This window comes from Hyperolius riggenbachi, chromosome 9 (genome assembly GCF_040937935.1).
Source record: "Hyperolius riggenbachi isolate aHypRig1 chromosome 9, aHypRig1.pri, whole genome shotgun sequence".
Classification (NCBI taxonomy): Eukaryota; Metazoa; Chordata; class Amphibia; order Anura; family Hyperoliidae; genus Hyperolius; species Hyperolius riggenbachi.
In genome coordinates, this window is record NC_090654.1 from 26,062,556 (window position 1) to 26,080,376 (window position 17,821).

Below are 17,821 nucleotides of genomic sequence, written 5' to 3' on the forward strand. Positions count from 1 at the left end.
ATTCTTACACTGTAAATGGCAGGGTTCCCAAACTTGCCTCAGTTGGTCACTGGGATTGATATTCAGAAATGTGGGTGGAGCCTACAACAGCCAATCATAATTCACCAATTGATTTTCAAGGGGAATATTTACATTGCTACCATTCGTACACTGTTAATGGCAGAGGCCTCAAACCTAAAACAGTCATTGGGTGACTGGGGTCCAAATTCACTAAAGGGGGTGGAGCCATAAACAGCCAATCAGATTTGTTAGATTGATTTCAGCCATTCTATTATTGGCAGGGTTCTCAAACTTGACACAGTTGGTCACTGGATGACTGGGATTAATACTCACGAAAGTGGGTGGAGCCTACAACAGCCAATCAAAACTCACCTATTGATTTTCAAGGGGGATATATTTACATTGCTGTCCTTCATACACTGATGACAGAGGCCTCAAATCAGGTACAGTCAGTCACTAAGAGACTGGGGTTTTACATCTTAAAAAGGAATGGGCCATAAACAGCCAATCAGATTTGATTCATTTCAATGGGAAATTGCAACTTATTGATGCCAAGGACCACAAAGCTCATAAACTTGGTCATTCAGTGACTGTATGTCAAGGTTAAAAATAGTGGGCGGAGCCAAAAACTAACTTTTTACATGGGAAAATATAAACTGCAGCCATTCTTGCTCCTTTAATGGCAGGGTTTTGAAACACACAGTTGGTCACTGGGTGACTGGGATTAATATTCAGAAAAGTGGGTGGAGTCTACAACAGCCAATCAAAATTCACCTATTGGTTTTCAAGGGGAATAGTGAAACTGCTGCCTCAAACCTGCTACAGTCGGTCATCAAGTGACTGGGGTTCAAATTCACTAAAGGGGCAGAGCCACAAACAGCCAATCAAATTTCTTTGCTGGATAAAATGCTTCCATTCACACCATTTTGATGCCAGGAACCTGAAAGCTCAAAACTTGGTCATTGTGTATCAAGATTACAAAAAGTGGGTGGAGTCAAAAACAGATTTCCCTGGGAAAATGTAAACTGCAGCCCTTCTTCACTGTTAATGGCAGGGATCTCATACTTTGCACAATTGGTTACTGGGTGACTGGGATTAATATTCAGAAAAGTAGGTTGAGCCTAAAAAACCTAATCAAAATTCACCTGTTGTTTTTCAAGGGGAATATTCAAATTGCAGCCATTCTTGCACTGTTAATGGCACAAGCCTCAAACCTGGTACAGTTGGTCATTGGGGTTCAAATTCAGAAAAGGGGGCGGAGCCACAGCCAATCAGATTTGTTTCATTTCACTGGGAAAATACAAATTATTGATGTCAAGGACCTCAAAGCTCACAAACTTGGTAATTGAGTGACTGTGTGTCCAGGTTACAAAAAAGTGGACAGAGCCAAAAACTAAGTTTACTGGGAAAATATAAACTGCAGCCATTCTTACACTGTTAATGGCAGGGTTCTCAAACTTTGCCCAGCTGATCACTGGGTGACTGATTAATATTCAGGGAGAGGGTGGAGCCTATAATAACCAATCAAAATTCATTTATTGATTTTCAGGAGGAATATTTAAATTGCTGCCATTCTTACACTGCTAATAGCAGATGTCTCAAACCTGCTACAGTCAGTCATTGGTTGACTGGGGTTCAAATCAATCAATGCTGGAGGGTGGCGGAGCCACAATCTGATTTGTTTGCTTTCTATGGGAATATACAAATTATTGATGCCAAAGACCTCAAAGCTCACAAACTTGGTCATTGAGTGTTGGTGTGTTAGGGTTAGGAAAAGTGGCGGGAGCTAACACCAGCCAAATACATACCCAGGCAACGCTGGGTCATCAGCTAGTACATAATAATAATAATATGGTAGGACATTAGACTATGACTATGGTAGGATTAGAATGTGAGATCCACTGAGGACAGTCAGTCACATGACTACGTACTCTGTAATGTGCTGCAGAAGGTGCCAGTGCTATATAAATACATAATAATAATAATATGGTAAGACATTAGACTATGACTATGGTAGGATAAGAGTGTGAGCTCCTCTGAGGACAGTCAGTGACATGACTATGTACTCTGTAATGTGCTGCAGAAAATGTCAGTGCTATATAAATACATAATATGGTAGGACATTAGACTATGACTATGGTAGGATTAGAGTGTGAGCTCCTCTGAGGACAGTCAGTGACATGACTATGGACTCTGTAATGTGCTGCAGAAAATGTCAGTGCTATATAAATACATAATATGGTAGGACATTAGACTATGACTATGGTAGGATTAGACTGTGAGCTCCTCTGAGGACAGTCAGTGACATGACTATGTACTCTGTACAGCGCAGCAGGAGATGTCAGGGCAATATAAATACATAATATGGTAGGACATTAGACTATGACTATGGTAGGATTACAGTGTGAGATCCCAGTCAGTGACATGACTACGTACTCTGTAATGTGCTGCAGAAGATGTCAGTGCTATATAAATACATAATAATAATAATAATATGGTAAGACATTAGACTATGACTATGGTAGGATTAGACTGTGAGCTCCTCTGAGGACAGTCAGTGACATGACTATGTACTCTATACAGCACTGCAGGAGATGTCAGGGCAATATAAATACATAATAATATGGTAGGACATTAGACTATGACTATGGTGGGATTAGACTGTGAGCTCCTCTGAGGACAGTCAGTGACATGACTATGTACTCTGTAATGTGCTGCAGAAGATGCCAGTGCTATATACTGTATGTGTGTATGACAGGAGGAGCTGCTCCTTGCATGGTTGGAGACATATTTGTGCAGGGTGGAATGTGAATTGTTTAGCAGTGGAGATGATATCACTGTGGGCAGGTTGGGGTGAACTCACAGTACAGGTCCAGGCAGCGGAGTAATTAGAGCTGCAGTGTAATCGGAGAGCACCTACAGGGATTACAATCAAAATGCAGGCAGCATAATCCCCATGTTTCACCTCTACCAGTTCACCGCTACATGCCTGATATAACCCTTTCCTGCCAAACACCGCTACATACCTGATATAACCCTTTCCAACCAAACACCGCTACATGCCTGATATAACCCTTTCCTGCCAAACACCGCTACATGCTTGATATAACCCTTTCCTGCCAAACACCGCTACATGCCTGATATAACCCTTTCCTGCCAAACACCACTACATGCCTGGTATAACCCTTTCCAGCCAAACACCACTACATGCCTGATATAACTCTTTCCTGCCAAACACCGCTACATGCCTGATATAACCCTTTCCTGCCAAACACCGCTACATGCCTGATATAACCCTTTCCTGACAAATACGGATATATGCCTGATACAACCCTTTCCTGCCAAACACCGCTGCATGCCTGATATAACCCTTTCCTGCCAAACACCGCTACATGCCTGATATAACCCTTTCCTGCCAAACACCACTACATGCCTGATATAATCATTTCCTGCCAAACACCACTACATGCCTGATATAACCCTTTCCTGCCAAACACCACTAAATGCCTGATATAACCATTTCCTGCTAAACACCACTACATGCCTGATATAACCCTTTCCAGCCAAACACCGCTACATGCCTGATATAACCCTTTACTGCCAAACACCACTACATGCCTGATATAACCATTTCCTGCCAAACACCAAAACACTACTGCTTAGTGGCATATCACTAAGCCTAAGTAGATTGTCCGCTATACCACCAGGGACATTACCAAGGACCCTGTCCACTGCACCACCAGAGACACTACCCTCCATGGCACTAAAGGTGGCCACACACGATAGAATAAAATTATCCGATTTTACTGCAATTCGATAAATGTGATCGGATCTCCCGAAAATATCGAAAGCTTTTTTTTTTCATTCGACTGAAAAATCCGATCGGATTTCCCGTTTTCTTTGATTTTTATCGATCCGGAATGCCAGATATTTTTCTTCAATGTTTCTAAAGATTATATGGTGTGTGTTACATTGTCAATTTATTAATATACACACCCTAGCAATTTTCTCAGAGTTTCTAATTTTTATCATAATTGGGGAAAAATTTAACATACAGGTGTGTGGTACCTTGGTCATATTTCTGAAATGTTACAATCAGTCAGAAAAATTGATTGCAATTCTTACATTGAACAAATATTTTTAAAATTGTATGGTGTGTGGCCACCTTTAGGAGACTGTCCACTATACTACCAGGGACATTACACGGGATCCTACCCACTGTAAACCAGACATAACCTTTCCTACCACTAGGGTCCAGGGGCGTAACTAGAGGGGGGAGCAGGGGGCCAGAGCTGTGGGGGGGCTCCAACTACTAGCCTTCCCTTCCTCTGATACTGAGGACTATACTCCAGATCAGGTGTTTTTGTGGCTACACTTGTTATGGGTGTGAAGATCTGGATGGCCGTACTTGTTTTTTGACCCTTGTGAGATGGGCACCAAGGCCGTGAAGGACACTCCAAGGGGAGGAAAGGGTAGAAACTGGGCGGGGGGGATGAAAGTTTTGCTGAAGGGCCACTGAACTGTAGGTACGTCACTGTTAGGGACATTGCCCAATACACCATCAAGGAAATTAGCAAGAACATCCACAATGACTATACTACCACCAGGGACCTAACAGAGGGAGGTCCGCTTTCTCCTTCTCTTAGCTAATGTTGGCAGGAAGTTGTCTTCGCTGGTGTGAAAACGATGCCTTTTAGCATGACCTTCGCACATCCATCAGTGTTTCCATAATTAAGCACTGGCCGGTGAACAGGCAAGGCCACCTGCGGCCCAGCCAGAGCTGAGCGATCTGAGAAGCCTTCTCTTCCTGTCTGCAGTCCCATGCGGATAGATGAATATAACTCTATCTGGGAATGATGGCCGTGATTTTGGTGGTTCCCACAAGCCCCGCTGATGTCTCTGGCTCCATTAGCTCATCTCTTCTGTTCCAGTCCAGAGATAACTCTGGAATCTCTGTCTATAAACACAGCTGGCTTCCTGGATACCTCATGTGAGGTCAGCAAGGTGTTGTGACCTCCTCTAGGCTTCCTCCCTGTCTCTAGGCCTCATCCAGCGATTGTCAAGTCTTCCCATGGAGGAAAGGCCACTGATAACCAACAGATAGCTGTCTGCTTCCTCAAACAGAGCTATTCATCCTACAGCCCATTGTATGCACAGATTGCACTAAGCCTTTCACCTGCTGCGCCTCTTATGCTGGGTACACACGATGCGTTTTTTCGGTCGATTTTCTGCTCTATTCTCTCAACTTTTCTTATTCATTTCCATTCACTTCTATGAGAAATCGACCAGAAAAACGATTGGAAATAATATCGGACATGACAGAATTTATCTACCGAACCATCTCTCTGCTGAATAAACGTATGGTGTGTACCTAGCATAAAGGTAGCCAAACATCAGGCCAAGATGGGCAGATTCGATCAAGAGACAAATCTCTCTCTAATTGAATCTGATGGAGAGAGATCTGTTGGCTGCCCATACGCCACAGGACGATTCCCAATCAATTTCAGCACGAAATCTCTCGGGAATGAGCCGAGCCCGCCACCTCATCGCTGTTCCCCTTACGCTGGGAATACACGGATTATTTCTGCCGTGCGTTTCTCCTCTCGATCGTTTTTGCTGCTCGATTCGCCCATCTTTTGCTCGTTTTTCCATTTGCTTCTATCAGAAATCGAGCGTCGAAAGGGAGACCGGACATGTCGGAAATTAATTAGCGAACCATCTTATCAACGAAAAAACGAACCGTGTATTCCCAGCATCCTACATAATAAAACCGCTGTGTCTCTGCGTCCTGTCCCTGTGTGTGTCTGTCCCTACTTCCAGACTCGACAGTTTGCTGTCTGAGAACCTCGTTGCATTGTGGGAAATAACAGCTTTTTCCAACTGCCAAGCAAGCAACATCTCCCTGTGTGCCTATACTTCGGACAGCGGTGGGAGACGGGTGAGCGGGAAGCGTCGGTACGCACGTTGCCAGGTTTAGCGGCCATGACCTAGCGCCTGTTTTTTAATGGGCGGGCCTTTTTACTAGTAATGTATAATTGTGTGTGCATTTATACATTACCTGTCCTGTGTCCTGGTGCCAGTCCGTCTTCTGAATCTGCCGCTCTCCCATAGCCGCATAAACGCCACTGGCGTAGCTTGCGCCGACAGCGTGTATAGTGCTAATGGAAAAGTGGCGGAGTTGGAAGATGGGGGGGGGAGGGGCTGGGGGACCGTGACAGTGGACAGGTACTGTATAAATGCACACACATTTATGCACTGAGGACACAGCTCCAGGGCGTTCATCGCTCGCTGTTACTGCCATGCACCCGATTAACCACGAAGACCTGACATCTTGCAGCATGTCTGACCGATATATGCGACCAATTTCGGCTTTAGCACTTTTGCACCGATTTTCATCCGATTTCGATTACAATAATCAAATCGAATGGTTGATCGGCCGCCAAGTCGCCTGATGTATGGCTACCTTAATGCTAGGTACACACAATTCAATTTCCCTCCCGATTGACGGGATGATTATTTCCAAAATGTCCGATCTGATTCTTAACGATAAAGGGACTGATTTTGCAAAGTCACCATTGGAAAATCGATCCCTCTTTCGATCAGGAGCAGTAGATTGATGTCGCCCGATGGGGATCGGGACCAGATACCTCGGGCGACATCGCTGGACTGAGGCTGTACAGATGCAGCGCAGATGTGCGGCGCAGACATGACCTCATGCGGTGGGCGGGGCGAGCAAAAAGCTAGGCTAACCTGGCCAGCATGAAATCTATTGGAAATCATCCTACCGCCGCCCCCCAGTGCATAAGTGCCCCCCCCCCCCCCCCCCCCCCCCAGTGTCTCACCTCTCCGCCGGTGCGACTCTTGTTCTTCTCTGGTTATTGGCATCAAGGCAAGCTCCTGTACCACAACATGCCTGTGTCATGTGGATCAGGCTTTTGCGGCGATGCCGAACACCGTAGGCAACCGCTATTACACATGGAGGACACCGACCAGGGGGTATCACAATACCAAACGCTGTTACTGTTGTGCATTCAATTGAACCATTACGACCGAGGTTTTGCCAGCATTCCAGATTGATTCTTTCAACCAATTTTGGCCAGAAATCAACTGAAATTAATTGAAAAATCGATCATGTTGAGGCATACATTTTCTTCCGATTCGATGACAATTAGGCCAGTCAAAATGAACTGGAAGCCAGTTTGATCCATACAATTTGCACACAATTTACACGCAACCATCTTTAATCGGGGGAAAATACTCCGGCATAGTGAACCGCTGTGCGATAGCTGTAGTATCTGGTACCCCATGAGTACCCATCTCTGCACCCCTGCCATGGCTGTTAGGAGGGCTCCGCCTCCTCTTGCTGGATTACGGCAAGCTGAGACTCCCCTCAAGGTGAAACGGGGCCGTAGGGAAGACAGCAGTTTTTGCCCGCTGATGATGGTCACCTGGCTTTTTTTGGTAAGATTAGGTGTTGGCTAGAGTCAACCAGGCCCCTGGTCTTACTCCAGTCCCTACGCAAATGCCTGGATTGCCTTGTGGATAATCCTGCTCTGCCCAGATTGTGTGGAAATAAATCTGCATGGCACAGGGTTGTCAGCCTGTCACTCAGCCAGGGTTGTCAGCCAGAGTGATATCAGCCAGTCACTCTATGTTCCTCACCACTTATTATAATTATTATTGTGTATTTATATTGCACTTACATTTTCCTCCGTACTTTACAGAGTACACTGAATTATTCATGGCACTAAGTATCATTCAGTGGTGCTCTCCATCTAATGTCCCTATCTAATCATTGTCTAGTATCCCTACCTAATGGCGCTTACACACGCAGGGACAGTTATAGACCTTTTGCCGCCTAAAGTAATACATTGTGTGCAAAGCTGGACCGGAGAGTTAGAAATACATCGGGCTGTGCATTGCAGGCACTGGCACTACGCTTACCTCCCTCTGCTTCCTCCAAGACAGCATCTCCTCCCTGCTGGCCCGCATCATCTGATCCCCAGGATGCCGGACATGTGCTGCACCAGCGCCGCATCACTCACCCGCTCTCAGCAGATTAGCGATGGGATCACCAGCCACACGGGAAGTCCTGCTTCCTCTCTGACTACAGCGGTGCCTCTTGTGACCCGGCAGCACATAACAGGTCACATGAGGCATCGCTGTAGCCATGGATACAGGACTCTGGACGGGCGGATGGAGATCCTGTCACTGGAACACTGAGAGCAGGTGAGTGAAGTGGTGCTGCGCATCTAGGGAGGGGGAGACAAGGAATGCAAAAGGGGGGCCTTTGGGGAGGGGAGCCGCCTCTTGCCGCCCTCTAATGGTTGCCGCCTTGAAGCACGTGATTCACGCTGCTTTGTGGAAGAACCGCCCCTGTACACACGTCACCCACAATGCCAGTTGCCCGTAGCGATGGGAACTTGGTTGCTAGTGCGCCGGTTTTGGATACCAGTGTTCTACAGATAGATGTAGCTCAGTGGTGTCAATGCAGGGGGGAGAATGGACCAGCCCACAATAGAGCAGCTTTCTGTGGGTGGGGTTAGGATTGCAACAGTGCCCTAGTTTATCACTTCATTTAAACTGGAACTGTAGTGAAAATGAAATTAGTTTTTTTACCATTTTTCCCTATTGTAAAATCTTTCCTTTTCCTGATTTACATTCTGAAATTTATAACAAGTGGTGACATCTTTAGTTCAGTCAGGTGCAGCTCTTCGCAATGTTTGTATACTCCCAAAGCCAGTAGAAATAATACACGATCTCCCAAAGTGCTCTTGGAGGATTATTCTGCATATCTAACAGGATAAATTACCATAAAAGTGGGAATTCTGAATAATATAATAATGACGGATGTGTTGTGGAAGGGGATTCCAGAGGAGGGGTGAGACTCATGAGAAATCTTGTAAATGTGTATGTGTAGTCTAGATCCTAGGTTCTCAACATGTGGTACACGTACCCCAGAGGGTACTCCTGATGGTTCCAGGTGGTACTCGGGCTTGATATACTTAACCAAGAATAACAAATTTAGAGTTTTCGAAAATTATAAATCTTATTTAAACAAAACCAAATTAGTGTTTTAGCTAATTAAAAGCAATAGTAAATGCTTGGACATTGTTTAGAACCAATTATCATGTACTACGATTAAATATATATTTGCCAAGGGGTACTTGTAATAAAGTTGACTATTCTAGGGGGTACTTGGTAAGTACAAGGTTTTAAAAAGGGGTACATAGCAATAAAACGTTGAGAAACACTGTTCTAGATCACTGAATCATTCATTTTGGGCATACCGTTCCTTTAGAAATGATATTGTTAGTTGTGTAATAACTCAACATGATGGTGATTCTATAACTGCTTGCCAGGCCGACGTATTGTTCCCTGCAAATATTTTGGCAGCCTGGTGAGCAGAGAGTGTTCCAGATCGGCATATTGTGATGATAGTGTTTGCATTGGCGGGGCGGCCATATTGAAATTAGTCACAGCTTGTAGAATAGATCATGAAGGCTTCTGGTTTTTACCATCCATCTCTCCATCTAAAGAAATGGGATCGTTGTTCCTGTCTGTGGCCCGAGTTGATGCAAATGTATGCAGCATAGCTCCCAACTGTCCCTCTTTTGGAGGGACGGTGCCTCTTTGGGAGCCCTGTCCCTCTGTCCCCCTTTCCTCCTCATTTGTCCCTCTGTCCCTCTTTCCTCCTCATTTGTCCCTCTTTCAGGACGTTGTCCCTCTTTCTATGTAAATATATATATTTCTTTACTGAAAATGTGTTTGATTGACACTAAACTTTATTCCCATCCTTTACAATTGATATATTACTAATTTTAAAATGTTACTATGAAGGAAAATTAACCAGGATAGAAAGGACCAGTGTGGTTTGAATTATAAAACAACATATTTTTCTTATGAAATCTTTATGGTATGCGTGGCTAGGGGTGTGACAGGGGCGTGTTCAGTGGTGTGGCAGGGGCGTGATTAGGAGTGTGGCTTAAACCATCTTAGCGGTATGGACGAGCTCAGCTCGTCCATCACCGCCGATGGCTGCCGCTCAGGCCCTGCTGGGCCGATTTTGTTGAAATAAAAAGCAGCACACGCAGCCGGCACTTTGCCAGCCGCGTGTGCTGCCTGATCGCCGCCGCTCTGCGGCGATCCGCCGCGAGTAGCGGCGAAAGAGGGTCCCCCTAGCCGCCTGAGCCCTGCGCAGCCGGAACAAATAGTTCCGGCCAGCGCTAAGGGCTGATCCACGTCGGCTGACGTCCATGACGTCACTCCGCTCGTCGCCATGGCGACGAAGTAAGCAAAACACGGAAGGCCGCTCATTGCGGCCTTCCGTGTTACTTCTGGCCGCCGGAGGCGATCAGAAGAATGCCTCCGGAGCGCCCTCTAGTGGGCTTTCATGCAGCCAACTTTCAGTTGGCTGCATGAAATAGTTTTTTTTTTATTTAAAAAAAACCCTCCCGCAGCCGCCCTGGCGATCTTAATAGAACGCCAGGGTGGTTAAGTGTCCCCCTTTCTCATCTCAAAAATTTGGGAGGTATGTATGCAGCATAGGTGATGCGTTTGATTGGTCTATCCACAAGCTTCATAAATTTGTCTCATTAGCCCATCCCTACTTGTCACGTGTCACAAAAACCTTCCAGGATTTCTATGGCGGAGAAACAGGATCACACATGGCTAGAATGCTTTTCTCCCACAATCTTGTATAAAGCCTAAAGGAGGCCACACACCATACAATTTTTTAAATATCTGTTCAATTTAAGAATTGCAATCAATTTTTCTGACTGATTGTAACATTTCAAAAATATGACCAATGTACCACACACGTATGTTCAATTTTTTCCTCAATTGTGATAAAAATGATTGGAAACTCAGAGAAAATTGCTAGGGTGTGTATATTAATAAATTAACAATCCAACACACACCATACAATCTTTCGTAGAAATTGAAGAGAAATATCTGGAATTCCGGATTGATTTAAATAGAAAAAAAAATGGGAAATTCGATCGGATTTTTCAGTCGAATGGAAAAAAAAAAAAAGCTTTCGATTTTTTTCGAGAGATACGATCGTTTTTATCGAATTACTGTAAAATCGGATCATTTTATTGTATCGTGTGTGGCCACCTTAAGGCTTTAGCAAGAGCCCCATTCTGCCTCCCCGTCCTCCTCCATCCCACGGTGGTCTCGCTGGGCTCCTCCGAAGCCACAGCTGACAATTTGTTGTTCTGTGGCACAGGTGCCGTAGCGCCTGCAATATTTATCTTCCCCGGCAACGCAGGCGCAGTAGCGGCTCCCTGATGGGATAAGGTGGAAGTAGCCGATCCTAATCAGATCCACTCCACTGCGCAGACGACTTGCCCTCCTGCTAGGCATATACGCACTGTACCCAGCGCCCGACCGCCTCCAACCGCCTGATCTTATTTACATCCCCGCCGTTTGGAGGGGCCCAGCAGGACCACCGTGTGGCGGAGGATGGGGAAGCCTCGATAGGATCCGGAGGCTTCCCCCTCCTGAGGTTATTACCCCCCAGGGGCACTTTTTTTCTGTTACAGGTTTTCTGTAAAGGACATCCAATGTGAAAATAAACTGATGAGAAAAAACAATTGTATCTATCCTCAGTGTCCTAAAAATTACTTTTTTAGATATCCCACAGTTTTATTTTATATAAAAATCTAGTTTTTAAGTTTTTTTACTGTTTCATTGTCTCTGCTCAATGACACCTTCATTGAAGTATGCCAGAGCTCAAATCTATGAATTATTGTCCCTTTTTATCTCTTTCCTGCTCTCAGAAGCCATTTACTGACAGGAAAGTGTTTTAGGGCTGTAATTACTTATCAGTGAGGGTTATTCCATAGTCAGGCAGAGAAAGAAAAAAAGGAACACAGCCTAGTTATTAGTGTGCTAGGCACTGTAGATACACATATGTATCTCATCATGTCACATGTCACCTCGCTTGTCCTTTAAGGAAATGGCAATCGCAGGACATGCAGCATTTTGGGAGCGTTTCCATTCGAATTAATTGTATAGGAGCAAGGAAATCGCTCCCAAAATCGCTTGCAAAACGTTAGCACAAATCGCTAGCGATTGAGTTCCAGGCCTAACAAACATTCTGCAGTGATGCACCCGACAGGACTAAAGATGTCACCTCCTGTGATACATTTCAGAATTCAAATCTGGGTGAGGAAAGATTTTACAATGGGCAAACACTGAATCATTTGTAAATGAATATTGTAAAAAATAAACAATTTTTATTCATTTAATTATTTTCACTACAGGTCCTCTTTAAGGATGTATCTTTGCAATGCGCAGGGCTGATGTGGAGGAAATAGGATGTGTTTCCCCCAGTAAGGCTGGTATGTCGGAGTCTCCCTTTAAGGTGGGCGGCTGGGATGGAGGGTTGGGGAGGAAGCGGAGGATTTCCCAGGGGGAGGGGAGGCTAGGAAGTCCTGGCTGATAACGGTCTGGGTGGGTACGCGAATCACTGTGGATACAGCACGCTGTGTACACAACACTAGGCGGATACGCACTGTACCCAGCGTCCGACCGCCTGATCTCATTATTCACAGATTTATCAATCATTTCTTATGCTGCTCATTGTACAGGCCAGGCAGTGAGAAGCTCACTCACTGCTCCAGAGGGCGGGGTAATAACTACAGTCAGAAGGAGAGAGAAAAAGATGGCAAGATTGGGTAATAAACCTCCCTCCTCATTGCGCTCTTCACCTAAGACTTCGTTTTCACTTCCGCATTGCTGATCACGTTTTCAGCAGCGCACGCTATCCACAGCGGTATCAGAAGTTCATAGACTGCACCGTGGCTAGATAGTATACTAGTTAAAGGGAACCTTAACTGAGAAGGATATAGATTTTTCCTTTGTAAAATAATACCACTTGCCTGACTCTCCTGCTGATCCTATGTCTCTAATACTTTTAGATAAAACAGTTCTTTAGTAGGTGGTTAAGCGCTCTACACTGCCTGTGCTTCCAAATGCATAAGAAATATGGCTTAGAAAAGGCCCCCCCTTCGGGGAAAGACTCACCAGACTTAAAGAGGAACTCCAGCCTAAACAAACATACTGTCATTAAGTTACATTAGTTGTGTTAATTAAAATAGATAGGTAATATAATCTCTTACCCACCCTGTTTTAAAAGAACGGGCAAATGTTTGATTTGATGATGGCAGCCATCTTTTTGGTTGAAAGGAGGTGACAGGGAGCATGAGACACAGTTCCAACTGTCCTGTGTCCTGAGCACCTCTCCCAGTTGCTAGGCAACATGAACAACAACATAGGAAATCCCATCATGCTCTGCACAGCATCAGGGAAAAAAAGCCCGGGCTTTTTTTCTTTTATGGGTGGAGCTTAGCTAAAAATGCAGCTAAAAATGATGCCTTGGTAAGAAAAACAAAGTTCTGATGCTGTGAAACTGTTAAAGAAACACTAAGCCTTTTCCGTTCTGCTGAGTAGAGTTTTAGTCCGGAGGATCACTTTAAGTCTGGAGCAGCATGACAGAAGGCTCTGGGACCAAACGTTTCTAAGTGGACTCTATGACTAGATTATTAGAACCTGTGGATCTGGGATTGCAGGGATTGCTATGCAGCTTTCTTTCATGTATCCAGGGCCCAGATTATTTATTATTTAAATGTCAGTAGGCCGATCTTGAATAGGACCCTCCATTCTATAGGTAGCCAGTGAAGGGAGTGCAGGACTGGCGTTATGTGGCAGTGACGGGGTTGGTTGGTTAGCAGTCTGGCAGCAGTATTCTGTATCAGCTGTAGTCGGTACAAGACCTTTTTTGGAAGGCCAGTGTAGAGAGCATTGCAGTAGTCCAGTCGGAATGTGATGAAGGCGTGGACTTAGGTTGTCAGATCTTCTGGGGGGAAAGGGGGGGGGGGGGGGTATGATATTCAGGAGAGTCCATTCAGACTAGGATTGCAAAATTCTAGCAAAATCGCTATTGTTTTGCGGCAGCGTTTTTTTTTCCTGTAAACACATTATTTACTGTACTTTTTATGATTTTTAAACTAACGCAATTCGTGTTTTTTTTAACATTGGAATCGCGATTGAACTCTCACAAAAAAATTACTGCGAATCACCGGCGATCGTGTCATTGAGATCACTGCCATATACTTTACATTACACTAGCGATTCCGCAATCCGCTGTAAATGCCTGCAAATTGCCCTTGTGTTAAAGGGCCCTTAGGGCTTGCCTCTGACACGGGAGGCCTGGGTTCATATCTCAACTCTTCCTGATCAGTAAGCTAGCACCAATTCAGTGAGGAGACCTTGAGCAAGACTCGCTAACAGGGCTCCTCAAATCCGATCCGGGAGACATCCGGATAGTTGCTATCCGGATTTCACCCAGATACCTGTGCAGGGTGGGCGGGGATCAATCTTACCTGTCTGACATCATCTTCGGTCCATCCCTTGTCGCCTCCCACGATGCGGTCCAAGCGGCGGTCACGTGATTACAAACACTTTCTACTTCCGGGTTGAAGGAGGAAGTGTTTGTAATCACGTGACGCGTGTGGAACGAATTGTGGGAGGCGCCGAGGGACGAACGAAGAAGATGTCAGACAGGTAAGATTGACCCCCGCCCACCCTGCACAGGTTTACTGGGAGATATCCAGATAGCAACTATCCGGATGTCTCCCGGATCGGATTTGAGCAGCCCTACTCGCTAACACTGCTACTGCCTATAGAGCGCTCCCTAGTGGCTGCAGCTCTGGCACTTTAAGTACACCAGGAGAAAAGCGCGATATAAATGTTCTGTGTCTTTGTTGTGTCTCCAAAAACAGCAGTTCTATGGGTTGTGATGGCCACCTGCATTGCCCACATTTTCCTGTCCGATTCGATCACGGGGCCACCGTATACACTTTAAATTAGTATCAAACGTTGTTGTTTGGATCCGCATCAGGTTTGCTGTAAAGTGTACAGGCCTCTATTTATACTTACCTGGGGCTTCCTCCAGCTCCACGTGCACCCTGGCTTCCCTCGCCATCCTCTTCGGTCCCTCCGCTCTAGCGCTTCGACTCACTATACTCTGGTCAGTCTCTGCGCATGCCCAGCCCGGCCGAGCGCTCCCACTGTTCCCATCCCCTGGGGTATTCTGCGCCTGCACAGTACTACTGCACAGGCACAACGGTCCGTTGACCCGTGATCACCTCAGGTAATTTCACCCATCATGCCCCCGTTGCTCCCCTGCAACCATATACGTTCTGCGCCTGCGTAGAGGAGCATGACTGACGGGACCAGGAGTCAACAGAGCAGCCAGGGAGGATGGTGAGGGGGCCCACCGACCATACGGGGCTGGCGGGGGCCTCTGGTAAGTAGAAATACTGCACTATTGTCCATCTCAGGTACACTTTAAAGGACAACTGAAGCGAGAGGGATATGGAGGCTGCCATATTTATTTCTATCTAAGCAATGCCAGTTGCCAGGCTCTCCTGCTGATCCTCTGCCTCTAATACTATTAGCCATAGACCCTTAACAAGCATGCAGCAGATCAGGTGTTTCTGACATTAAAGTCAGATCTGACAAGAATAGCTGCATGCTTTTTTCTGGTGTTATTCAGAAACTACTGCAGAGAAAAGGACCAGCAGGGCTGCCAGGCAACTGGTATTGATTAAAAGGAAATAAATATGGCAGCCTCCGTATACCTCTTACTTTAGTTCCCCTTTAAGTTTGCTAAGAAAACTGTCTATATATTCAAATTCTTTTTGTTTTGTTTTTTGGCTACCATGGTGACAGTACTGTCTTTGGGATACAATCTGCTCACAAACTCCCACCTTGCTGCAAGAGTAACTAACTGCGCAGAGCCGGATTCATTGTTATTCATTTCTGATCCACTGACTGGCACATTCTCACACTTCTGTATAGCAGTTTCTGATATAAAGATGGTGGATTGCAAAATAGAATGAAATAAAAAAAAAAAATATTTACCTGCAGCAATAAATTCACTGATTCTCATCTGCTCCTCAGTGACCTCCAGAGGGGCCTCTCAACTTCTCCCCACCTCATACTGTCTGAACCACGCCCCTTTGGTCACATGAGTGTGCAGGGAGAGAAGGCCCTGCTGCCTGTCTGCTGAAGCCAGTCACGCCTCTGTGCTGCTGACTGATAGAGAGGCGTGGCATTACTAGGTGGATTAGTTGGAAACATGTGACTGGAGGGGCGTGGCTGGAAGTGAATCGAGAAGGGCGGGATGGTCACGTGGTGGTTGCAGAGAGAGCAGAAAACGGCCTGTGTGTGAAGTGGGGGAGCAGGCACTAGGCAGGTATATTCCTCATTGTATTTTGCTAAAGCTGGACTTTTTTTTTCCTCGACAAACATTTGTTTGTCTATAATCGATATTCTGTTAAATGCTTGTATATAGAACAAATCTATACCTGAGCTAACTGTTCTATAGGGCTGGGCTGCTGCCTCATGCACAGTCTACAAGTGGGTGGGGCACAGACTGGGATCATTGACAGCTTGCAGCTCTGTAAAGCCCCATCCACACTATACAGTTTGTTTTTTGTTTTTTTTGTGTGTGATTCGATTCATCGATTTGAACCAATCCTACATGTTCGATCAGGATTCAATTCGATCAGACATGTCAGATTGAATCAAATTAATGAATTGAATTGTACCAAAATGTTATGGTGTAGAATTCAGGGGTCTCAAACTCGCGGCCCGCGGGCCATTTGCGGCCCTCGATACAATATTTTGTGGCCCTCGCTGGCAAAAGCTTCCTAAGGGCTGGAACCCACAGGAGCGCTTTTGGCAGCATTTTGGCAGCACTGCGATACGCTAGCAGTTTGCCAAAACGCTGGGCTAATGTTAATGGATGGGGCAACTTCCACAGGAGCGTTTGCGTTTCTCAGAAACGCAAACGCAGGACATGCAGCATTTTGGGAGCGTTAGCGCTTCAATGTAAAGTATTGAACCGCTAGCGGAAACGCTCAGCAAAACCTAAACTGAGCGGTTTTGCCAGCGTTTTGCGGTTCAGCACACTGTAACAAAATGAAAAATAATTCACAGGACCAATCAGGATAAAAACGCAAAACGCAAAACGCTAGGCACCCGCTGGGGAAAAAAATACAATGTTGCAAAACACGACCAAAAACGCGCATGAATCCGCTTGCAAACCGCTCAGGCAAAACGCTAGCGGTTGCGTTTTGCGTTTGCGGTTTTCAGTGGGTTCCAGGCCTTATAGTTTGCTTCAGTGCTCCCAAGTAATCCGCCGCATCCCCACCGCTAAACGAGGGCTGCAGAGCCCCCAAATCGCCCGGGGGGCAATCCGCCAGCATTTCCTGGAAGGGGCAGAGCTTTCAGCTTCAGCTCTGCCCCTCCTGATGTCAATCGCGGAGCATCGCCCCCTCTCCCCGCCCCTCTCTGTGAAGGAAGAGTGAGAGGGGCGGGCAGAGGCGGCGATGCGCCGCGATTGGAAAATTCCTTATGCGGCCCAGCCTCATCCTGACTTTGCCTCCTGCGGCCCCCAGGTAAATTGAGTTTGAGACCCCTGGTGTAGATGGAGCTTAAAAGTGGCCATATATCTAGCGATGATGGGCAGATTCGATTAATTCTGATCGGGGAGAAATTTGTCAGCTGCCCATACACTGCAGGCTGATTCCCGATCAATTTCTTGCTGAAATCGATCTGCAATCGGCCTTGTGACGCCTCCTCACCGCCCTGATGCTGTCCCCCTAATGTTAAATGTCCCCCCTTCCCCGGTGCAAGTTATATCTTACCTGTCTGCGGCCCCTGCTTGTTCTCTGCTGCCTCTGCGATACTTCCATTCTGAATACACGAATGCCAAGTAATGTGGCTGTGTGTATGATGTCTGAAG

At 45.9% G+C, this 17,821-nt stretch overlaps 1 protein-coding gene across 4 annotated transcripts in view; it reads left to right on the forward strand.

The window, feature by feature from the left end:
* The window catches only part of ARHGEF2 (Rho/Rac guanine nucleotide exchange factor 2), a 352,466-nt gene that overhangs the window by 38,602 nt on the left and 296,043 nt on the right, over positions 1-17,821 (forward strand). The window contains exon 1 of one of the 4 annotated variants that reach the window (XM_068252216.1): positions 5,885-5,955. The exons of 2 other annotated variants lie outside the window; for them this stretch is intronic. The gene's annotated coding sequence lies outside the window, so the exon portion shown is untranslated. Of the gene's footprint in view, positions 1-5,884; positions 5,956-16,197; positions 16,268-17,821 lie in introns of those variants that run through there. One more of the 4 variants, XM_068252217.1, reaches the window with a different exon arrangement.